The sequence below is a fragment of the Arvicanthis niloticus genome, chromosome 4 (genome assembly GCF_011762505.2).
Source record: "Arvicanthis niloticus isolate mArvNil1 chromosome 4, mArvNil1.pat.X, whole genome shotgun sequence".
NCBI lineage: Eukaryota > Metazoa > Chordata > Mammalia > Rodentia > Muridae > Arvicanthis > Arvicanthis niloticus.
In genome coordinates this window covers 103,440,452-103,466,697 of record NC_047661.1, presented here as the reverse complement: position 1 = coordinate 103,466,697, position 26,246 = coordinate 103,440,452, and the positions used below count along the sequence as shown (strand labels likewise).

The window sequence follows — 26,246 nt, the reverse complement described above, 5'->3', positions numbered from 1 at the left end:
CACAACACTCAATCTCATCCTTCTTCCCTTCTTATCCAATATTTAATTACACAAGAATGTAGAAGTTCATTTTCCTTTTCCTACTTTAAGACAATAGCAAAAATGATAGTGTATGGACAATGAAGCCACCTAAAGCTACTGATGTTTGACATTGTTCCTTCTACCATCCTGTTTCCTGAACTCCCTTTCCTATGCATTGACTCCATGGCACATCTTAATTTGCATTTGTCCCCAATACTCGACCTAAAAGCATAGAGTATCCCTTTATAGTGGAATCTATTCTTCAAGGCACTTATTGAACTGGTGCTACTTCAGATATTCTGGGCATGTGCTGTATTCTAGCAGATAGGCTTTTCTTTGTAAATACTAAGGAATTCTGGATTCTAAAAAATGTTTAGACCCCTAGTTTTTAGGTAGATTGTTGCTCTTTATTTACCAAGCAAACTAAATAGACTTGGCAAGGACAAGACTATGGTTGTCGTCAACAACCACTCCTTTCCATTATGCATTCACTCTTCCTTTAAATGCTTAGCTTTTCTCTAACCTATGATTGACCAGCACATCCTGCCAGAGATTTACTCTTCAAGAAAACTTGCCCTTCTGTTCATAATATTTGCATAAATATCTTAAAGGTATAATTTCTATCCTTAATTTTTTTTATCAATTATGATTTGTTATACATTTACCATTCAAAGTGAAGACTTGACTCGGGAATTCCAGTATCCTCATGAAAAGGTCAGTGTGGCAGTGTATACTGTAATCCAGAAAGACAAATGACTCACTGGGCCTTGCTAGCCAGCCAGTCTAGCACAAGTGGCTAGCTTCTGGTTCAGTGAGAAATTCTGTCTCAAACAATAAGAAGAGCAACTAATGAAAGTTCCCAAGACAGACTTTTTCCACCTACAGGCATGCACATACATAATCATTTGTACCAGTGCTCACATATAACCTCACACACATGACTGCATGAGCAATCACACTCTAATTAATGTAAAATAAAGCAAGCTATCCTTTATATTAGTCCAAGATAATTTAAATTTTCTTTGTCATGCCATAGCAATTGCTCAAAGGAAGAAGAACGTGATCACTGAAAAAAAAAAAAAAAAAAAAAACAGTGACTAGGATAATGTATTTTGCCTACATTTCTCCCAAGGACTGTTTCTGTGAAAATAAAGTGGGTTTTAAAGTTATCTGGCATTATAGCTCCATCAAGTGGTAAAGTTGACGAGAAACTTTCGTAATTTTCTTAGTTCAAAAATGCCTTGTTTAATTTTTATGCTGCAGTTTTTCTCAGGGCCAAATCAAGTTTCACTTCATTTATGAGCCTCCCCTGCGTACTATTTTATTTGGAAATTCTGAGCACTTCATCTATGAACAGATACTATAGATTTGTATGTGTGTGGAAATGGAAGAAAACCTGTTGTTTACCTTTGGATTCTTTGAATATCTGTAAGCTTCCATTTGCCAGTGGATGTGTTAGGGCTGAGCTTCGGATCTTTAATGACTTGTGGCCAGAGGCATCAATTCCATGGCATCTGGCTTTCTCCAGGTGGCTGCTCATATGAAGCGTTATGGCATGTACACAGCATCTCTCCGAGCAACAGGCTGAGGCAGAAAGACTGAAAGAGGAAGCACAAAGTCCAAGTCTGTTATTTTGTAACTTAATTACCAAAGGAACATTGTATCACTTTCCCTGATCTTTGCATCTGTTAGAAAATAGCCACTTTGTGCAGCCCACTCAGGAGGTGGGATCATTGGAGTTGTCTGAGAGTTATTCTACAGGTTCTCTTCCTAAAAAGAATACACAACCTCTGAAATTAATTTACCTTAAAATTGTTTACTCTAAAAATAATAATCTTATAATAAACAATACAGTTTAGTATGTTCAAGGTAGCATCCAAATGTTACCTACATTTATACACATCAACTAATTAATTCTATAGTTTCTGAAATCTTATTCAGTTAAAAGTATTGCTAGTCCTTTTTTTTATCTTTGAGAATTTTCTGAATGCAAACTATGTTTTTGATCACATTCTCTCTCTATTATTCCCCTGTAACTTCCCTGTTTCCTCCTCCTGTTCTTCCAACTGAATACACTCTTTATAATCCAGTTAGTTTAGTAACTGCTGCCTATGTGGCCATAGGTTTAGGGTCATCCACTGAAGCATGAGCAACTGGCTATACATATTAAATAAATTTAAAAATTTTAAATATCACCATGCATTTGACCCACTAATGGACTAGTCAGATTACTTAGCTAACTCCCACATATATGTGTGGGAGTTTATTTTATTTTAAGCTATATTTATTAATATTTTGTTAAACAGCTAAATTTCTATAGCATCAATAATGCATATTAACTTTTAAAACATGCAAATAGTAAACATTAAACACTGTTGAAACATATTAGGAAATAAATCATTGAAAAACATCAAAAAGAACATTCAAGTTTCCAAATAATACCATTGCAATAAGAGTGATTTTGCTTTGATCTATAACCAGAAGAGGGCATTAGGCGACTGTCATAAGAAGAAAACCATTTATGGAGGGACTTTTGTCCCAGACTAATGAATTATAGCATACAAGAACTATATGCTGAAATGTCTTAAAATTTATCAGATTAGTCTACTTTAAGCCTGCAGTTTTCTTCCAAGCTGAGAATTTCATGACCAAATGGTTTAATTTTACAAATAGCCCTGTATCTGACAACAACCAAGGGTGTAAGACAGAAGAGTGATTCATTGTCAAAATTCACAGTGTGTTAAGACAATTCTTCGGACTTTCTTCTAGAATTATTAGGAACAAAGTTGGAACCATCAAGTGGCTTCTACTAAGGTTGAGTTCTCTTCTATTGTCCTTTTTGAGACCAGCTTTCTCTCTTCTCAGCCTTTCTTATGTCATAACATAACAGGGGTGCAGAAAGGGACATGATGGCTACTAATTGACATATTAAAACCATTGCAACTTAAATTTTTTAAAAAGTATTTATCACATTTTACAATTATTTGTATGTTTATGTGTTTTGTGCATGTGGGAAAGAGTTTTCCCATATCTGATGGTGTCCATGGTAACCAGAAGAGGGTACCACATTCTGCTGGAGCTGGAGTTGTAGGAAGTTGTGACCTACTTGACTTGAATGTGAAAACTAAACTCTTTTGGAGTATCAGGTGCTCTTAACCACTGAGCCATCTCTCCAGCCACATAACATGAAAATTTCTATCTCAAATAATGTTTCTGGTAAATATTTTTCTCCTTTTCCAAATGAAATCTAAATGACTTTCACCAGTACATCTTCACTCTATAGCACCTCCCCACACCACACAGTATTAGGCACACACACACACACACACACACACACACACACACACCATAAAAGTTTAAACTTTAAAAAGACTTAAACTTTTAAAAAGCAGACTGATACTAGAAAAAATTGATAGAAATCAATAAAATAGAACCTAGCATCCATATATTAACTGCACGTGGTGACAAGCACCTGTAAGCCCAGTACTCAAGGGCAGCAGTAGGTGGGTTGCTGTGAGGTGGTCTAAAAGAAATAGAAGGGAGAAACAAAATAGAGTGATAAAATGTTTGTGACGAAGAAGTAAGAACAGGTGTCAAGAGGGTTCCACAGATAAACACTCTTGTGACAAAGCCTGAAAACCTGAGTTTGATTGCTGACACCCACATAGTGGAATGAAATAATACCTCTGTAAATTTTCCTCTGAACCCCACACCTGCTCTATGACATGCACATGCATATGTATACACACACACACACACACACTAAATTGTTTTTTTAACGAAAGACTCTTTTGCATAGTTAAGAACATCAGGGTAGGATGGGAGAGGGCTATGTGAATAGTTGAACAAACTATGATGATGCATATTATGAAATGTCACAATGACACCTGTTGTGTTTTAAAATTAAGTAAGATAGGAGAGTAGAATACTGTATCTGACTACAACCAAGGGTTTAAGACAGAAGAATAAATTATTGTCAAAATTCACAGGGTCCTAAGAGGATCCAAGTAATACTGACTTCAAGTCACAAAAAGCTAGGACATGGCAGTCCATTTTTCTCAGATATAACATTTCATAAATGAATCCCAGGACTTTTAATATTAGCTGGTTACCTGAGAGAGACAGAAACTTGGTAAATGTTAGCATGGCTGGATGATGTAGGGTCTGTGGAAAGTAGAGAGTGGTGCTGACTTTCTTCTCTGGCACTACGGATTCTAGTCATGACACTCATATAGGTAACAAGAGAATTAGCCAATGGAGTTAGTGTTGCTATCATTGACTTTCCTATAAAAGTTACCAGTCAGTTTTGATTAACCACATGGTCTGTTAATACTATTTTTTAAAAGATAACTTGTTTTAGCTCTGGATATAAGAGGCAGTGAGTGGGAAAGGATTGGTGATATATTTCAGTCACTGTGTATCTGCCTATCACCAAGCCCAAAGTCCATCTTTAGCACTGTGGCCTGAGGAAAGAGAAGTCATCAGACTGTTGACAGCAAATCAACAGTAATCACAGGTCAAATCTGCATTTCCAAATTCATTCTTGAAGTTTTCATTCTGAAGATTTTTGTTGAGGTAGTCTCATTTAGTAGAAAAGAACTATTTAATGAGAACTACTTATCACAGAACAGTAGGTTGGGTCAAATTTGGCTGGAATGTGTCAGGGAAGACATCAGAACTTCCGTCACATTCCATAGTTCCTAAAATTGGAAGAACACAGTTTTCTGCTTTTCTTTATACATGTAGATGTCGACTATTTCATCTCTCCTACAGATTAGGCCTCATGTACATTCAGTGTCCCTAGGACACCACAGTATCCTTATCACTGCACTGATAAATCTTGACTTGTTGAAGTCATTCTCAGTTATTTTTTTCCTCAAGTGTTGAAACTCTTATGTTCCCATCTAAATGTGATGGTATGTCATATTTAGGTTTCAAACCAGGACAAAGAGCTAAAGCTCCTACTTAAAATATCAAAGGAGACCTGGATTCCAGGTATTCCCTAATTCTAATTGTTATAGGGTCCTCCTGGCTAGCATAGCCTCCACCTCCTCTTTATCCTGAACTTCTCCAGACCAGGGACTAGGTTGCCTTTCCTCTAGCTGCCCTTCCCTATGTAACCCAACCATTTTGGTTACCTGGTTCTTTTAGTCTACTGTCTTTTTGTGCCCCCTGGCTGCTGCACTTAGTTTTCTCTCTCCCCATTTCCTTTCCCTTCTCCCTCCTCACATGGCTCAGGGTCATGTCCACTCTGGACTTTTCCAGATGTCCCTGCCTCTGGCTATGCTCTCCCACACATATCTACAATAAATCTTCTCCTCCACCATCCTTAGGAACTGTCATATTCCTTTCCTTTTCTCATTTACATATGACAGTATATAAGCTGTAGTAATAGTTACTAAATGATGTCTTTGTGCTGTACATTGTTCTAGACGTAGGCAAGAGAGTGGTAAGCAAGATCAAATCTCTAATCTTAAATATCTCACTTTCTAATAACACTAGATATGAATATTTATCATTGCAGACAAAAGAACAGGAAAGAAGATAAATATAAACACAAATACAGGTCTCTCTCTCCCTCTCTTATTCCCTTCTTCTCTCTCTCCCTCCCCTCCTTCCCTCCTTCCATCCTTCCTCCCTTTTCTTCTAATATAGTGTGATGGACCCTAAAATCAAGCCTCCAAAATACATTACTAACACAAAAGCTGGCTGCCCTAAGTCACGTTCACTTCCTACTTAGCATTTTTTTTTTAAATTTGTGATAGTTCCATCCAAAGCTGATGTTCTCTAGTGCCTCACCATGTGACTGCATTTTTGGTCTCTTCACTTAGCCTGGTCAAGGACTCCAGATCATTCTTGATTTCTTCTAGTTTAAAAATGTATCTCTATACTCTATTTACTTGAGTCAATTCTAGATAATTACCAACAATATATATCAATTTGATAATGGCATCATAAGATTATATGGGGTTCATGACAAATGAATGAGAAACATAGAATAATCATTCTTTTAAATTTATTTGAAGAAGTTTGATACTAGTTTGAGTATGTCATATTACAATATATCTGTACTGTGTTAATATGTCTAGCCTTTTCTTTTTAAACTTGCCTGCACTGATATTCTATTAATGATCAATCTTCTGTAAACAAAGACTTGTAATGGATGAGATGAATAGGAGCTTCTTGTCTGCTGTTGGATGCACCCAGAATTATTGCTCTGCAGGAGAAGACTAAGGCAATACTTCCATCACTTATGCGGAACCAATGTAGTAAGAAAAACCTCATCAAGACAAAGCAGAGCACAGTGGTCTTGCAGAACAGTATAGAAAAGTTATTTGACATTAAATGTGTATAGGAAATGTTCAAGCAAGATTTATTATTTTCTTTATTGTAAAATTTATACTTTGTATGTAGACACAATAAATGTGTATAGGAAATGTTCAAGCAAGATTTATTATTTTCTTTATTGTAAAATTTATACTTTGTATGTAGACACAAAGAGCAGATACTCACTCACAAGGCTTTTCATTAACCTTGCACCCTCTCAGCATGTAACTGTCTTTTCCACTACCACTCAATTTTCTCTACACACACACACACACACACACACACACACACACACACACACACACACACACTCAGAGGGAACTATTTGCTCTCTCTATCCAATAATAATCCATGCATGGTCAGAAGAGATTATTTGTTCATTTAAACCTGATATTAGAGTGTTATACATGCATTTTGGATGAGCATTAACTGTTGAGGCCCACACTCTGCCTCAACACTTTGCCTCAACACTTTTGGGGCTAAGTGCTCTGGTCAAGAGAGAGTGTGGCTCTTGGGGCAAGAGACGTGAAGAATGGAGACAAGACAGGGTGTGATTCAGTCTCTTCTATTTTCTCAAGTCTCCCTTCTTTTTGAAGGGAATTCTGAGGTATTTATATACACAAGCAGGAGAACACAGGTGAAAACATTTTACCACGTGCACCATACAGCTGAGGTCACTAAACAGCAAAACAAGCTATGTGGGATAAACAATATATTTATCAGAGTGTGCTTCAGCTGTTATAGGCTTTTGACAACCAAGTCTTTCATCAGGGTATATGGTTCCAGCTGGCTGCAAAGTTGATCTAGCCGCTTTCTACTAAAGTCGGCTCCCAACAATTAACAACTCATACTTCTATTCCCTTACAGGCACAAAACACAAGTGCAGTTCTAGGCAGTCTGTATATTTGCTTTACAGGGTCACTTGCTCATATAATTATTAACTTTTATCCTCCTCCTTTCTCCATTGGAAAAAAAGTTAGCTTGCCCCAAGGGCCTGAGAGCAGAAGAACTACATGTGTTCTATTGACTGAGAGACAATGATACAGGTCTAAGAAGGAAGAATTTGTGATACACATAATAGTCTGGGGGATACAGATGTGGCCAAGCCCTACAGATAGCATAGATTACCAGATTATTAACAATAGCCACTTCCAGCCTTCTGGGTGGAAAACAGATATGTACTTTCTGTTGACAAGACAAGTCTGTGAGCTGAATATCTCCTGGTTTCTCTAGTGCATGTCTGTGAGCAGAAAGACGTCATGCCCTCTATAGATATATGTGCTATGCATGGAAGAGCTAGAAGAACAGAGCTACTCGGGTCCACTAGAGCCCACGACTCACAGGAATTGGACACTGAGTTATCTACATGGTTAGAGTTTTGTTTTGTATTTATTTTATTGTGACTATGCTTCTTCCTTTTCCTGCTTCTTTCCTCTCATAGAAAGAAAATATTTTACTTGTTTGTTTGTTTGTTTTTGTTTTTACAGGAACCCATAGTTATGAGACTTTGCATATTTTAGAAAGAATGTGACTTCTAAAGAAACATTGGATACTTTAAAAAAACTGAACTTTTAAAGTGTTTGAGTTCTTAAAGACTGTGGGATTTAAAGTTATACTATGTTTTATATTGATATTAATTAGACCATGGAAATACAAGAGGAAAAATGTTATGGCTTAATAGTGACGTTTATGTCAGACAAACACGGGGTCTAGTGTTCTGGTTAGTTGTTTGTCAATGCACACTAGGATAATCTAGCAAAGGGGGATCTTAATTGAAAAAAATATTCCCATTACATTGGCCTATAAACAAGGTGATAGGATATATTCTTGATTGGTTGATGTAGCAGGACTCATCCACTGTGGATGGTGCTACTCCTGAAGAGATGTTCCCAAGATATATGTGTGTGTTATGTATATACACATATAAACATATATGTGTATACATGTATTTATACATATATATACACTCAGTTATACATACATACATAAATACATATATATGTATACATATATACACATATATACACATATATACATATATATACATATATACATACATATACATATATACCCATATATAAATATATATGTGTGTGTATATGTGTATATATATATGTGTGTATATATACACACATACACACACACATATATATATATACACATATATAGATATAGATATATGACTGAGTAAGGCACGTGAAACAAATTAGTAAGTAACACTCTTCTATGATCTTTGCTTCAGTACCTGTCTACAGCTTCCTGCCTTGTGCTCCTCTCCCAATTTCCCTCAATGATGAACTATGAACAGGACTCATATGATAAACTAAACCTTCTCTTCTCAGGTTGCTTTTGGTAAGTATTTTAATCACAGTAATAGAAAGTAAACTAGAAGAGACATTTAGTATCAACACCAATGTTTTATTTTATTTTGTTTTGTTTTTCAGTGAACTTGCACATGACTTACTTACCTTAGTGGCTTTAGAATTTAGTGCTACACCAAAAATACTCCAGCAAATGCTAAGATATAACATATTTAAACACAAGAATATAAATGAAATTCAAAATTGCTGACTCCTTGCATCCACCTTTTCCCACTAGAGGACCAAGGCACAGATTCTGAGACCATTTCACTTTAACATTATCCCAGTTCTTGTGCTAGTGAGGAAATCTTTACACAGGAGGCCCACACTGTGCAAATGGAAGCAGAATTTAATAACTCCGTCGCTCATGTGAACATCTACACGTTCTGTCCACTCACACCAGTTATTTCAGTTATTGAATTTTAAATATTTATTATTACCTCTTCTCCATGTCTGTTTATTCTTGATGGTGGAATAAATTGACAAATATAGAGAAAGGAGTTGTGTTACATAAAAGGAGGCAGAAGAGAGAATTAAAGTTCATTGTTCTACAGTGAACACATTTCAGTTTAACCACCCAGAAGGCTAAAACATAGCCCCATGTTATTCAGAAGCATTCCTAACAAGAATGTCTAACTCAATAATTTATTTTCAAGTGAGAAGATATTTTCCAGGAAAAGCATAGCTAGGAATAGGATCATCATTAACGTTAATGCCAAGGAGGAACAAGGTCTCAGCTAGAGATTTTTTTCAATCTGATCCCAAGGGGATCTCTGAAAAACTTTTGTGATTATAATTTTATAATTATATCATGAGCTAGTAAATTGGGAGGTTAGGAAGGGTTTATTAAACTAGTTCTGTTTATCAAGCGATAATTCTTTAAAGATGATATCGATATCTGTTAGCTGCTACCAGTCAATACCCACAACACCTGGCTAGCATATACATCAACTAGGAACAGGGCACTGGAGAGAGCACAACACTCATCCACTATAGCTGTGTTACTTAGGGCTCCCATTACTGTGAAGAGACACCATGACCATGGCAACTCTTCAACAACAACAACAACAACAACAGCACATATTTGGTTAAGGTTGGCTTATAGTTTCAGAGGTTAGTCCATTATTGTCATGGCAGGTAACATGGAAGAGTGAAGGCTAGCATGGTGCTAAAGAAGGAACTGAGAGTTCTACAGGCAGCAGGAGACTCTACCATACTGGATGTAGCTTAAGCATAGGAGATCTTAAAGCCCAATCCCAATTCCTCCAACAAGGCCACACCTCCTAATAGTGCCACTCCCTATGCCTAGCCTTCAAACACAAGAGTCAATGGGGGACATACCTATTCAAACCACCACAGTAGTTTACCCTTTACCCATGGTATTCTTTCATTCAGAGCAATCCATGCAGCAACAGCTTCTGCAAAATGTACCTTAGTCATGGTTCCAGGGAAATCTTTTAAAAGGAGAGTTAGCAGTTTGGATTTCAGCTACACTTTTATTTTTAATGGTATGTAAGATATTCATCATGTCCATCTTCTAGAATACATTTTAGACTGCCTTTGCTACTTATCATCCTCACAAACTCGTGATTGTTAAAATTCAAGTTTCATTTTTTCACAGTTACTAAAGACCTCAAAAGACAGCCCAAAGGATCACTTTAGGATTCCAGATATTCTTATCTGCTGCTGCCACTCAGGAACAGCCTCACATTCCTGTGACACCTGTGTGCCAGTGTGGCGACTCTCTACTCACTTTTATTCTATTGGCTTGCAAACAACCAACAACAAAAGCAGCAAGCTCAGTGATCATCCTCTCTGTGAGTTGATCCCTAGAAACAGATTCTAAATATATGGGAACTGAAGTGGTTAAGTTGTTTAGATGGATTATACTGGCCTCTGATAAGCGAGGGTAAACTTGTCAATTATCAAGCTGGGCCCTATGATCTCTGCCTACTGGTGAGTGTTTAAATGTTTATGCTAGCTCCTTTTCAACGGTGAGTAAGGGATTGGATACTTCTTCCAGATGTGATTTATGGTAGAGCTAGCAGACTATATGGCTTCTTCGCAATATAATATGGCAATGTGCTAACATGTGTTTTGATTTACCAGGGCTGATACAGCAAATTACCACAAACTAGGTGGTTTTAAAACAACATAAATTCATTTGTCTTCCAGATATGGAGATTAGTAGCCCAACATCAAGAAGATATCATTGAAGCCATCCTTCCTTGGAGACTTATAGAAGAGAATCCGTTTGGGACTTTTTTGCTTCCTAGTTATTTCTGGTAATAGTTGACATTCTTTGGCTTGTAGCTGTATCATCCCAACTTCTGCATCACTCATCACATGCCCACCATGTGTTTTCATAGGGCTTTCCCTACCTCGAATGACTTTATCTTCACTAATTATATCTGCAAAGCTTCTATTAACAAATGACGCTCTAGAGACACATGACTTTTGAAAAGAGACTGTTCAATGGACATAGTTGCTATTTCCATGATTGTAATACAGAGATTTTAATAAACAGCCATTTGGAAAAAAATCATAGACGAGAAACCAAGCATCCTTCAGGAACTTTGGGTCACTATTAAGATCAAAAGGGGGGGTCTGGCTGATAGCTAGCATGATGCTGGAGACTGGAGCTTCCAAATGATAAGGAAATGAATTTAATAGTAACCTGAGTGTGAATGCTGTGATGCTGTGGGATAAATTCTGTCCTCTCAAACATGTTGAAATTCTCACCCCCAATAGCAAGAATGAGATGTTGTTCAGAACAGATCACTTTAGATGTCATACATTATCTCAGCAAAAATTTTAAACTATGTGTCTTTAATGAAGTATGACTAATGTCTCCATAAGAGTGATATTTGGAGAAGATGACTATGTGACGATCAGTATAGAAATTAAATAATGTGTCTACAGACAAAAGAAGAGCAAAGGTTATGAGGACCATAGTGAGACAGAAGATACAAATAAGGATTTCTGCTACAGAATATAGATGGAGTGTGGTCCTGCCGTCATTTTGATTTCAAACTTCTAATCTCCAGTGCTGGCAAATAAACTATTTCTCTTGTTTTAAGCAACATGGAAGAGTGAAGGCTAGCATGGTGCTAAAGAAGGAACTGAGAGTTCTACAAGCAGCAGTATAGAAATTAAATAATGTATTTGCATTAAAAATGATTTGCATTTTGTTATGGAAACCCATTTTTTCTTTTATTGGGTTTTTTCTTTTATTACATTTCAAATGTTATCCCTTTTCCAGGTCTCCCGTCAGAAACCCCCTATCCCATGTCCCCTCCCCCTTGCCTTTCCACCACCCACCCAACCATTCCCACCTTCCCCTATACTGGGGCATGGAACTCCTTCAGGCCCAAGGGCTGCTCCTCTAATTTATGTCTAACAAGGCCATTCTCTGCCATATATGTGGCCGGAGCCATGGGTCCCTCTCTTTTGTTGGTGGTCCAGTTCTCCCATGGGGCTGCAAATCCTCTCAGCTCCTTCAGTCCTTTCTCCAACTCCTCCATAGGGGACCCCACACTTAGTTCAATGGTTGGCTGTGAGCATAAGCATCCACCTCTGTAATCATCAGATTCTGGCAGAGCCTCTCAAGAGACAGCAATATCAGCCTCCTGTCAACAAGCACTTCCCAGCATCTGCAATAGTTTCTGGGTTTGGCAACTGTATATGGGATGGATTTTCAGGTGGGGCAGTCTCTGAATGACCTTTTATTCTGTCTCTGCTCCACACTTTTTCTCCATATTTCCTCCTGTTAGTAATTCGTTCCCCCTTCTAAGAAACACCGATGCATCCACACTTTGGTCTTCCTTCTTCTTGAACTTCATATAGTCTGTGAATTGTACCTTGGGTATTTCAAATTTTGGGGCTAATATCAATGAGTGTGTACCATGTGTGTTCTTTTGTGACTGGGTTACCTCACTTAGGATGATATTTTAAGTTCCATCCATTTGCCTGTGAACTTTATGAAGCCATTGTTTTTAATAGCTGAGTAGTGCTCCATTGTGTAAATGTACCACATTATCTGTAACCATTCCTCTATTGAGGGACATCTGGGTTCTTTCTAGCTTCTGGCTATAATATGTAAGGCTACTATGAACATAGTGGAGCATGTGTCCTTATTACATGTTGGAGCATTTTCTGGGTATATGCCCAGGATTTTTAAACTTAATATTATAAAATTTGAGACTATGTTATCTACTCATGACTACAAACAAAGCTACAATCCAGGTCATAGTTTCACTAGACCTGCATGAGATGTTTATCCTATGTCCTACCTAGCAGGAGCTATAACATTAGGCACATATAGTGACAATTTGGGTTTATTTATTGATTTTTATATGTTTTGCCCACATGTATTTATGAGAATCCAATTTGTACCTAGTGTCCACAGAAGTCAGAAAAAGACATCTGATTCCCTGGAACTAGAGTTATCAATGGTTGTAAGCTGCCATATGTGTTCTGGGAATGGAAATCAGGTTCTCTACAAAAGCAGCAAGTGCTTTTAACCACCATCTCTCTAGCCCCATATAACAATCATTTAAAAACACAGTGTCTGTTGGCCCAAATGTCCATGTACCTTTATTAACACATGCCATCTTCCATCTGGTGATTCCATGTGTCTTTAAAAGATTGGATGCTTCTTCCAGATGTAATTTATGGTAGAGCTAGTTGATAACATGGCTCATCTTTCCTGTAGTTTGTTTTCTTGGTCCAAACTAGTGGGTTACTTTGTTGTTGTTGTTTTGTTTTGTTTTTTGTTTTAATATTTTTATTGGATATTTTATTTACATTTCAGATGCCATCCCCTTTCCCCATTTCCCCTCCCTAGGAAATCCATATCCTTATGTCCTCCTCTCCTTTTTGCTTTTATACAATTTTTTAAAATATTAATCAAAGGCTTTATTAATTTGGTAATGCTCAATATCAATCAGAAGTGTAGCTTAATACCCAACTTAGATATATCAACTATCTTTGACTGGCCGAGACACGCAAACATCGGCCTCCATGTTTCTCTCTCTCTTTCTCTCTCTTTTCTCTCTCTCTTCTCTCTCTCTTTCTCTCCCTCTCTTTCTCTCTCTCTTTCTCTTTCTCATCACCTAGCTCCTCCTCTCCTCCTCCTCCTCTCCTTACTCCTCTATACACCTCCCAGGTTAGCTCCTCCTAATATCACCCTTCCTGTTAAAATAAAACTTTTCTCCCAAAATACAATTAGAGCATAACTATACCAATTTGTGTCAATAAGGTACAAGCTAGACCTAATACCCAGCCCGTCATTTTATTGATTAACCAGAACCTATGTCATCTCTCCTAACTAAAAGTCTTAGTTCTGAACCTGGCTTTTTTCTTGGCTTTAGAATGAATGTCAGCTGAAAACCATTCTCTCAAATCTTTTCTCTCAAAGTAAATAGCCAGGATTGGCTATGAGACTATAAGTTTTCAACCTCGTCAGAAATCCAGAATGACTGAGTTAACTGAAATTATAGGAAACACAAAGCATAGCTGCTGAAACTTAGCCAATTTATAGAGACCATTGAACACCTGGACAGTCCCTATCCTACAAAATGTTGGAGCATCTGATCTTCTGGCCCAGGATCATCTGACAAACCTAGTGACGCAGAATTATTAAGGGCTGATTACTGTCTTGGGAGATATAATCAGTCAACTATTCCACAAGTGTGTCCTTTTCTGGACAGTAATTTGTCTGTAGATGGAAAGAGGCAATTCTTGCCTAGTGGCTGTCTCACCACAACTGGAGTAACTCCAAAGATGCTCAGTTTTTTCTAAGAATCCAAGGTAGGAAGCTGACAGGAGCAGATAGGTCTCTAATCAAAATGAACATTAATACAGAAATGTTTGTAACATCAATTCTGTGGACTTCTTACATTTTGAAAACCAACTATCCTTGTATAGTAATCTGGACTGTTGGCTGTTAACTCTTCTCAGTTATTTCTAAATAAAATATAGAAAACACCCTAACAATAAACTCAAAGCCATGAATTTTCTATAGGTCCTTAACTCACAGGCTAACCATCTCAAATCAGTTAAAAAAGTTAAAGAAGAACTGGGTCTAAGCCTTGTATTCCTAAATGTGTTATACAGGCACAATGCCTATGAGAGTAACAATATTCATCTCACTTTTATGTTAATAAAAAGCTCGTACCAATGAAAACCTTAAATTTGAAATCAAAGTAAATTTTGTACCATTTAAGAAATTATAACTTCATATTAATAACAATTATGCATATTTCTACCAATAGGTTATGGCTATGCAGTAAATTCTAGCTAATTTTCCCTGTTCCAATAAAACCATTACCTTTCCCTAGAAAGACAGCCCAATATTAACCACCTCAGTCCCCAAGACCAGGGAATAGAGGCACCGACTCTTTATTAACATTTGCAATCTGATTACGGGCATTGAGATATTAGAAGAGGGGCGGGGGGAAGAGTAAATTGATAGGCCTCTGAGGCTGTGTCTTCACTGCATCCAGCTGTAATTCCAGGACATCAGAGGTTTGAGCAGGTCTGCTCAGCTTGATGAGTAGATACACCAAGGCTGTGTATTCTGCAATATACAATTCTCAAAGCAAATTTTAGTATTAAGATAATTTTTTGTTTGAATTCTGGAATGTAGTCTTCTGGCAGCCTGCCAATGTCATGTCTAATACATATAATTCTGGGAGTTGCTATGAGGGTGTGCTCCCACCATCCTCCCATTTCTGCCTCCCTGCTCTCAAATTCCCCAGCACTCAGGAATCTAAACTTTCACGCAATAAGGCCCTCCACCTCCACTGATGCCTAACCGCTTACCGCATCCCCCCTCCTCCAATTACTATGAGGGTGTGCTCCCCCCATCCTCCCCTTCCCACCTCCCTTCTCTTGAAATTTGCCAACACTAGGGAATCCAAACTTTAAGGTACCAAGGCTGTCCACTTCCACTGATGCCTGGCAAGGCCACCCTCAACTACCTATACAGGTGGAGCCATGAGTCCCTCCCTTTGTTTTCTCAGGCTGGAGATTTTAGAATGGCTATTCCAGCTTGTTTTTTAGGACCATTTGCTTGAAAAATTGTTTTCCAGCTTTTTACTTTAAGGTAGAGTCTGTCTTTGTCACTGAGGTGGGTTTCCTGTATGCAGCAAAATGCTGGGTCCTGTTTACATATCTGGTCAATCAGCCTATGTCTTTTAATTGGGGAATTGAGTCCATTGATTTTAAGAGATATTAAGGATCAGTGGTTGTTGCTTCCTGTTATTTTTGTTATTAGATGTGGAATTATCTTTGTGTGGCTATCTTCTTTTGTATTTGTTGGAAGAGGATTACTTTCTTGCTCTTTCTAGGGTGTAATTTCCCTCCTTGTATTGGAACTTTCTGGCTATTATTCTTTGTAATGCTGGGTTTGTAGAAAGATATTGTGTAAATTTGGTTTTGTCATGAAATATCTTGGTTTCTCCATCTATGGTAATTGAGAGTTTTGCTGAGTATAGTAGCCTGTGCTGGCATTTGTATTCTCTTAGGGTCTGTATGACATCTGTCCAGCATCTTCTAGCTTTTATAGTATCTGGTGAGAAGTCTGGTGTAATTCTGATACGTCTGCCTTTATATGTTACTTGGCCTTTTTCCCTTACTGCATTTAATATTCTTTCTTTGTTTTGTGCACTTGGTGTTTTGATTATTATGTGATGGGAGGTATTTCTTTTCTGATCTAGTCTATTTGGCTTTCTATAGGCTTCTTGTATGTTTATGGGCATCTCATTTTTTAGGTTAGAGAAGTTTTCTTCTATAATTTTGTTGAAGATATTTTCTGGCCTTTTAAGTTGGGAATCTTCACTCTCATTTATACCTATTATTCTTAGGTTTGGTCTTCTCATTGTGTCCTGGATTTCCTAGATATTTTGTGTTAATGATTTTTTGCATTTTGCATTTTCTTTGACAGTTGTGTCAATATTTTCTATGGTATCTTCTGCACCTGAGCTTCTTTCTTGTGTCTCTTGTATTCTGTTGGTGATGCTTGTGTCTATGACTCCTGATTTCTTTCCTAGGTTTTCTATCTCCAGGGTAGTCTCCCTTTGTGATTTCTTGTTTCTACTTCCATTTTTATGTCCTGGATGGTTTTGTTCAATTCCTTCACCTGTTTGGTTCTGTTCTCTTGTACTTCTTTAAGGGATTTTTATGTTTCCTCTTTAAGGGCTTCTACCTGTTTATCTGTGTTCTCCTCAAATTCTTTGAGAGTGTTATTTATATCCTTCTTAAAGTACACTATCATCATCAATAGAAGTGATTTTAAATCTGAATTTTGCTTTCCTGGTGATATGGGGAATTCAGGACTTTTTTGTGTGGAAGAATTAGGTTCTAATGATGCCAAGTACCCTGGTTTGCTGATGCTTTGTTCTTGTACTTGCCTTTTGCCATCTGTATCTCCTTAGTGCTACCTGCCCTGTCTCTGACTGAAGCCTGTATTTTCTATTATCTTGATTGTATCAGAACTGTGTGGGGTGGGTGTTACTACTGGGGTAAGAGCTGGGGCCCAAAATCTGCTCAGTGCTCAGGTGCAGACAGGAAGGAACTAGTGCTCGGGGCCAGGAGTGACTTCCTGGATTCTTGTGGGTCCCAGTTTCTTCCTTTTGGAGGCTGGCATTGCTGTCTGCTTACCTAAGATACTGTCCAGGTTAGAGCTCCTGGGAGGCCTGCTTCCTCTGGTTTCTATGAGATTGGAGGCAGAGCTGCCACCCTGCAACCAGGGATCTGCTCAGTGATTGAGCCCAGACCAGAAGGCTTTTTTTGTTGTTGTTTTGATTGTGCCTTATTCATGATTCCTATAACTGCAATGAAACATCATGACCATACAGCAAGTTGGGGAGGAAATAGTTTATTTGGCTTAGATTTTCAGATCAGAATCCATCACTGGAGAAAGTCAGGACAGAGACTCAAGCAGGGCTGAAACTTAGAGGCAGAGGTTGATACAGAAGCAATGGAGAGGCACTGCTAACTGGCTTGCTTCCCATGGCTTGCCTGTATTGGCAATTTATGATAAGCCAATGGCTTTAGCTCTGGTTTCCAATCCATTTGAATTGAAGAATATATCTAAAGTCAAAGCCATTTATAATCCCCATGAAAAATAGAACTAAAGTGCTCTGTTGTTCATCTTGATCTAGGCTTCATTCAGACAGATTTGTTTATTGAGCCTTTAGGTTTGATCTTATCCAGTTTCCCTGAAACAGTCAATAGAGTAGGTATGCTCTATTTACAGTGCCATTCCTTTAGGTGCATAACTTTCACTCCTTCATCTGCATCATATCACAATCAATTCTTGCAACATGTTTCAAGTGTTCCTGCCCCCAAGTGACAAATACTCTTACTCAAGTTGTGCCCTTGATCCAAACCCAACCCCATTGTAAAATTTCCTCCTATGCTGTCAGTTAATCATCACATGAATTTACATAACCTCTGGAGCCACTTGGCTTCCCTTTGCTTAAGTCAGCTATTTCTATTGAAAAGCAAAGCAAAGCAAAGCAAAGCAAAGCAAAGCAAAGCAAAGCAAAGCAAAGCAAAGCAAAGCAAAGCAAAGCAAAGCAAAGCAAAGCAAAGCAAAGTAAAAAGTGAGCTGGTGTTGCATCCTCAAGTACTGTGCAGCTGGAAAGTGGCAGGGCACCAGCATCCACATGTTGCTCTTTAGAAAACCTTCTAGCAAATTTCCTGGAGTAAGGACTCCTCCATTTCCTTACTTCAGCACATTCTGAATGTTGCATAACTGTTCCTGGAAGCTGAACTCACAGTGGTCCATTCCTACTTCTGTGTTTACACTTGCTAATGCACTGGGAAGCTTATTGATGTCAACTAGTACAATACTTTCTTGTAATAGCTGTCATATTGGGAGAGTTCCTTTTAATTGTTTCTTTTTTTTTAATGAAAACTCTCTTTTCACTTATCCAATCTCATGCCAGAATAAGTCTCACTTCACATCTCTCCTATAGCTCATAAAGTAGCAATCATCATATTTGCCTCTTAGAATATAATGTTGACTGTTTATTTTCACTTTTAAACAGCAAAAATGCCTTTTAAACTCTGGAACATTTCATTTTGATTAAAACACCTAAGTGTACATTCACTAACCAACCTGAGTTCTGCTTTCTTTTTGTTCTCTCTCTCTCTCTCTCTCTCTCTCTCTCTCTCTCTCTCTCTCTCACACACACACACACACACACACACACACATCTCTTTCATGATCCAATGAGTTTCATTAGGATTTCTTACAAAATCATAAATAAAAGTGTATTTACATGACTAAGGGTACCGACACAGTGAATAGACCACTAAAGAAAATGTTTCACCCACTCCCATTAGTTATTAACTGCATGTAACTCTTCAGGGTGTGCTGGAACCCTATGATTCCTTTTTTTACTTCTTGACACAATACTAATGAGATCTAATTTTCATAGCTTTTGTACAGATGATCACTGTTGCTATGAACTCAAGAACGCAAAACCATGCCATACTTAGAAGTCAGTGTTTTGTATAATCACCACCTTTCTTTGTTTCCTTTACTCATTGTCCCCATCTATGATATTCCTTGAGCCTTGGAGGGATAGTACAGATTTTCTAGGTATGGTTGAGCCATGGACAACCATTTATACTAGACATTATAGTGAACACAGTTACCATTAGCTAATTTTCTGCTAATACACAGCAGTAATTCTAGGTTTTGTATCTTGATTTTCATAGTCAAACACTGGTAATTTGATAATATTTTGAAAATTTTTAGTGGATTCTTTTCTATATATAGAAAAATGCCTCTAGCAAATTATGCCCTTATTGTTTTGAATTTAGGCATCCCTTAGTTTTCTTTTGCCTGACTAGTGTACCTGAATTTCTATCACTCTCTTGCATAAAATTAGTATAGCCAGGTTTGTTGAGTCTTGTCTGTAATCCCAGAATTCCAAACTGTGAAACATAATGATTTCCATGAATTTAATACCAGTTTGGGATGGAAAGTGAGAGCCTGCAGATAGATCTCATTGATGAAGATCTCACATACTTTAGACATAGCACTTGAAGGAATGAAGGTGGCTCTGACTTGAAAGCTGATTCTCTAAGGACTAGCTTGCAGAGTATCCCAAGGTACTATGTGAGTTGAAAAGGGAGAAAAACAATTAAAATTCCTACCACCAAGCTGTGTCACCTATGGACCCCAATGACGACTAGAAAGGAAAGGTGTCCCTAAGGTGCAAGAGTAGCATTCACATCTGTGTAGTAACCAACAGTTGTCTAATTGGTCCACTCCAAGGGGAAAATTTCCCCGGAACCTGCAACCTACCCAACTACCTATTGCTAATGAAGTCATGAGCCTAAGAAGAGACTGCAATACTTCAGTTTCATAAACTAGTGCAATTCCTAATTGCATTCTAATCATTTCTTTTTATGCCTACAAATTACTAGAGCTCTCTCTTGTTACAGTAAACAAAAAGCATTAAAAACACAAAGCCACAACTAGTGAAAAAAAACTACAGAGAACAACTGCTTATGGCATACCCAGCCCCAGTTGATACATCTGCAATTCTTCCCTCACATCTGAGAAGAAACGCCTTCAACAAAATTATTAAAAGCCAGAGGACCAGGAAATTTGCTGTAAAATTTTATCTTCTACATACTGACAGGGAAACTATAAACATGAAATCTCAATAACTGATACACAAACAAAACAATGATACCACCAGTTGGCATACTAATGTAAATGGGAGAATTTTTATAAGGAGTATCACCTTCCTGTATGTCATAGATTTTGCTGATCAGCATCTATTATTGCTTTCTAGTATTTTTAAATTTCTGTGTAATAGTAACTTATTCATCAGATGTAATTGTTGTATGTAAGTGTTGTATGTACTGCTGAACAAGTTCACCCTTTCTAGTTTTCTGAACTCCAACCAGCTGACTGGTTCAACTCAGTTGTTCTGACTAAAAAGTCCTCTTCAAGCTGACTGATTCAAACTTTCTCCTCTAGGCTTTTCACTGAATTGCTCTGCTTATAAAAACTGCCTCTGAAACTCACAAACTGAACTGTTCTGACTGCACTGACTACACTGACTGCATGAACTAAATGAAACTGATCAGAATTGAATGAACTCAACTGAACTCAACTGCATTCAACTGTACTACACCAAACTGCACTGTACTAAACACAACTGGACTCCACTATATTGCCTGAACTGAACTGAATTGCAATCATTGAACTGTCCTCCCTCTTTGGACTCATTCTGTGCTACTGTTTCCTGTCTATTTTCTGAGAGCTGGGTCTATCCTATCTCTGACTCATTCTGTCAAATCTTTCTCTGATTCTTTACCTTGTCTGCCCCTCAACTAGCTGTCACCTTCAAACATGGCTGCGTTCTTTTACAAATTAACATTTCCTTCATTGGTTGGGATTAAAGGTGTATACTAAGGTTGAGTCTGTATTTTATCCAGAGATTTTAAAGGTATGTCATTCTTGCCTGTTCACAGACCTACAAGGTCTTTGGACATGGTTCCTTGCCAGAGCATTTTTGTTGCTGGATTAAAATTCCTCTACATTCCTGTATTTGTTTTTTAATGGGTTGTGAATTTCATTTTAATTTTCTTGAAAGGAATGAAAATATGAAATAAATGCTAATAGCACTATGTTAAAAACTTCTTATTGAATCTTTGTGAGTTTTATGTCATGCACTCCAATTCTTCTCATCTCTCTGTCCATTCCTGTCTACTCTCTGCCCTTGCACCCGTCCTCACTAAAAGAAAATAAAAACAAAAATAAGCAAAGTGAAGCAAAGAAAATATCTCATAGTGGAAGCTGCAGGTTTGGATCTATAGGACTGGCCCTATCACAAGTTCCAGCAGAGTTCATAGATGACATAGATGTTGACATGGGACAGCTCAAAGCCCCAAATCTGGGCTTGGGTGGTAGCTGACTTGGTAAGCTCTCCCACCCTCCTACCACAAAGATAAGTTCTCTAGCACTACCAGGGCTAGCTTACCCAGCACAGCATCCATCAAGGGGCAGGTGTAGTTCATCTGCTCTCAGGCCCCTGGGGCAAGCTAACTTCTCATGACCCAGTGCCAGGTGACTTGCACCCATGCCACCAGAGCCATCTCTACTCTGCTGCCCAGGTGAGATGCAGGACCTGATCTCCCACGTGCTACAGTGGGTGAGGGGCAGAGCCAGATCTCTCATTCTTATGGCCTAGGGCCTACTCTCCAGAGAAATATAGTTGGCTAGAAGTCAGGTTACCTCTGCATAGCCCTTGGACACTAATGTGGTCCCAGGCAGAAAGCCCATACCAGGGATATCTGCATGGTCTTTAGTGGTAATATGTGTCATAGACATTAACACAGATCCCTGAAGCTGTATGGACATAGACCCATCTATGGCCCCCAGTTGGCAATGTGCACTGGGACTTCACGATGGCATCAGGTAATAGGGAAAGCTACTTACTACTGGGTATTCCTCTCTACCCTCATTTTTCACTTCTGCCTCTTTTCATAATGCTCAAACTCTCAGCTTCTCTTTCTTTCCTATCTGTACACTACGTACTTGTACACTGTAGAGGCTCAAGCATGCCACACAGCTGGAAACTCTGGGTATCCTCTACCCTACTGTGCTAAGTGATGTGGAGGGCCTCTAGGTGTCCTCTTTCCTGTAATTTTTTTAAACTCTGAATTATTTAAAGAACTTTATTAAAGCCCAAATATATTGGGTTTGATTTATCCACTAATCCCAAACTTTATTTTGTTAGGATCAGAAAATATATTCTGAAAATTTAGTCTTTAAAAATCACAGATAAGGGCCACCATGATAGGTGCCTTTAATTCCAGCATTGAAGGGGCAGAGGTAACATAACCTCTGTGAATTCCAGGCCAGCTTGGTTCTCAAAGTGAGTTTTAGGAGAGCTAAGGGTACATAATGAGAACTTATTTCAAAAGAAAAACAAAGAACTCTGAGGTGTACCCAAATGTTCTTTTTACTCTGGATGCCCGATGTGTGGCTGAGGACAGCTCATGTAGTCCCAATCTGATGCCCAGATCTGTCCCACTTTTCTTATTCATTCTTTACTAAAGGATAATAAGTGAGAGAAACCTGTGAAACTTCTACCATAAAAATATAACTTGACCAGTTACTTACTTAACTGTTCTGATGTACTTCATAGATACTGAAATTATCTCATTAGCTCTATGATATTTAAATTTTCTACCTGTTTCTAGTAAATTGAACTTTTTTAACCTTTTCCATAAAACATTGCATCTGTCTTGAGTCTATTTTGCTGGATGTGGTTTGGTTTGTATTTCTCCTAGAATATTCTATCCAATCTGTTAATTCCATTCTATTATCTTGCTTGTATCAGAACTGTGTGGGGTGGGTGTTACTACTGGGGTAAGAGCTGGGGCCCAAAATCTGCTCAGTGCTCAGGTGCAGACAGGAAGGAACCAGTGCTTGGGGCCAGGAGTGACTTCCTGGGTGCTTGTGGGTCCCAGTTTCTTCATTTTGGGGGCTGGCATTGCTGTCTGCTTACCTAACATACTGTCCAGGTTAGAGCTCCTGGGAAGCCTGCTTCCTCTGGTTTCTATGAGATTGGAGGCAGAGCTGCCACCCTGCAACCAGGGATCTGCTCAGTGATTGAGCCCAGACCAGAAGGCTTTTTTTGTTTTGTTTTGATTGTGCCTTATTCATGATTCCTATAAGTGCAATGAAACATCATGACCATACAGCAAGTTGGGGAGGAAATAGTTTATTTGGCTTAGATTTTTCAGATCAGAATCCATCACTGGAGAAAGTCAGGACAGAGACTCAAGCAGGGCTGAAACTTAGAGGCAGAGGTTGATACAGAAGCAATGGAGGGGCACTGCTAACTGGCTTGCTTCCCATGGCTTGCCTGTATTGGCAATTTATGATAAGCCAATGGCTTTAGCTCTGGTTTCCAATCCATTTGAATTGAAGAATATATCTAAAGTCAAAGCCATTTATAATCCCCATGAAAAATAGAACTAAAGTGCTCTGTTGTTCATCTTGATCTAGGCTTCATTCAGACAGATTTGTTTATTGAGCCTTTAGGTTTGATCTTATCCAGTTTCCCTGAAACAGTCAATAGAGTAGGTATGCTCTATTTACAGTGCCATTCCTTTAGGTGCATAACTTTCACTCCTTCATCTGCATCATATCACAATCAATTCTTGCAACATGTTTCAAGTGTTCCTGCCCCCAAGTGACAAATACTCTTACTCAAGTTGTGCCCTTGATCCAAACCCAACCCCATTGTAAAATTTCCTCCTATGCTGTCAGTTAATCATCACATGAATTTACATAACCTCTGGAGCCACTTGGCTTCCCTTTGCTTAAGTCAGCTATTTCTATTGAAAAGCAAAGCAAAGCAAAGCAAAGCAAAGCAAAGCAAAGCAAAGCAAAGCAAAGCAAAGCAAAGCAAAGCAAAGCAAAGCAAAGCAAAGCAAAGCAAAGCAAAGCAAAAAGTGAGCTGGTGTTGCATCCTCAAGTACTGTGCAGCTGGAAAGTGGCAGGGCACCAGCATCCACATGTTGCTCTTTAGAAAACCTTCTAGCAAATTTCCTGGAGTAAGGACTCCTCCATCTACTTACTTCAGCACATTCTGAATGTTGCATAACTGTTCCTGGAAGCTGAACTCACAGTGGTCCATTCCTACTTCTGTGTTTACACTTGCTAATGCACTGGGAAGCTTATTGATGTCAACTAGTACAATACTTTCTTGTAATAGCTGTCATATTGGGAGAGTTCCTTTTAATTGTTTCTTTTTTTTTTTTTAATGAAAACTCTCTTTTCACTTATCCAATCTCATGCCAGAATAATTCTCACTTCACATCTCTCCTATAGCTCATAAAGTAGCAAACATCATATTTGCCTCTTAGAATATAATGTTGACTGTTTATTTTCACGTTTAAACAGCAAAAACGCCTTTTAAACTCTGGAACATTTCAATTTGATTAAAACACCTAAGTGTACATTCACTAACCAACCTGAGTTCTGCTTTCTTTTTGTTCTCTCTCTCTCTCTCTCTCTCTCTCTCTCTCTCTCTCTCTCTCTCTCTCACACACACACACACACACACACACACTCACACACACACACATCTCTTTCATGATCCAATGAGTGCGCTGGGACTTCACGATGGCATCAGGTAATAGGGAAGGCTACTTACTACTGGGTATTCCTCTCTACCCTTATTTTTGCACTTCTGACTCTCTTCATAATGCTCAAACTCTCAGTTTCTCTTTCTTTCCTATCTGTACACTACATACTTGTACACTGTAGAGGATCAAGCAAGCCCCACAGCTGGAAACTCTGGTGTCCTCTATCCTACTGTGTTAAGTGATATGGAGGGCCTCTATGTGTCCTCTTTCCTGTAATTTTTTTTAAACTCTGAATTATTTAAAGAACTTTATTAAAGCCCAAATATGTTGGGTTTGATTTATCAACTAATCCCAAACTTTATTTTGTTAGGATCAGAAAGTATATTCTGAAAATTTAGTCTTTAAAAATCACAGATAAGGACCACCATGATAGGTGCCTTTAATTCCAGCATTGAAGAGGCAGAGGTACCATAACCTCTGTGAATTCCCTGCCAGCTTGGTTCTCATAGTGAGTTTTAGGTGAGCTAAGTGTACATAATTAGACCTTATTTCAAAACAAGCAAACAGAAAGAACTCTGAGGTGTACCCAAATGCTCTTTTTACTCTGGATGCCCGATGTGTGGCTGAGGACAGCTCATGTAGTCCCAATCTGATGCCCAGATCTGTCCCACTTTTCCTATTCATTCTTTACTAAAGGATAATAAGTGAGAGAAACCTGTGAATCTCCCACCATAAAAATATAACTTGACCAATTACTTACTTAACTGTTCTGATGTACTTCATAGATACTGAAATTATATCATTAGCTCTATGATATTGAAAATTTCTACACGTTTCTAGTAAATTGAACTTTTAATCCTTTCCCATAAAACATTGCATCTGTCTTGAGTCTATTTTGCTGGATGTGGTTTGGTTTGTATTTCTCCTAGAATATTCTATCCAATCTGTTAATTCCAACATTATATGATATGTTGCTTTTCTCTTTGTGTATTGTTTGATTTTCTGGCTCTTCAACAAGTCTGTCTCTAAGATCACAACCACTGTAGACTTCTCTGACTTCATTTTATTATAAGTTTCATTAAGGAAATTGAGTTCCCTCAGTGCAATGAGTTGTTCAGCTTCCCATTGAACTAAAAAAACAAAAAAACAAAAACAAATAAACTAACAAGAAACATTACTCATTTTTCTCAATCTGAAGCTATACCCTACCATTTAAACCACATTCCTAACTATTGTAATAAAATAATAAAAATTTAATTATGGGAGTGAGGCCAGGCACATGCACCATGGTATGTATGTGGAGGTCAGAAGACAACATGCAGAAGTCAGTTCTCCGGTTCCTCCAAGTGGGTCCTGGGAATCAAACTCAAGTCTTCAGTCTTGACACCAGATATCTTGACC

At 38.2% G+C, this 26,246-nt stretch overlaps 1 long non-coding RNA gene across 1 annotated transcript in view; it reads right to left on the bottom strand.

Annotated features, from left to right (window-relative positions):
* Positions 1–1,434: 1,434 nt before the first annotated feature.
* Positions 1,435–26,246, bottom strand: part of LOC143441912 (uncharacterized) — a 36,417-nt gene continuing 11,605 nt past the window's right edge. The window contains exon 3 of the long non-coding RNA XR_013109664.1: positions 1,435–1,619. This is a non-coding gene — a long non-coding RNA (uncharacterized LOC143441912). The remainder of the gene's footprint in view (positions 1,620–26,246) is intronic.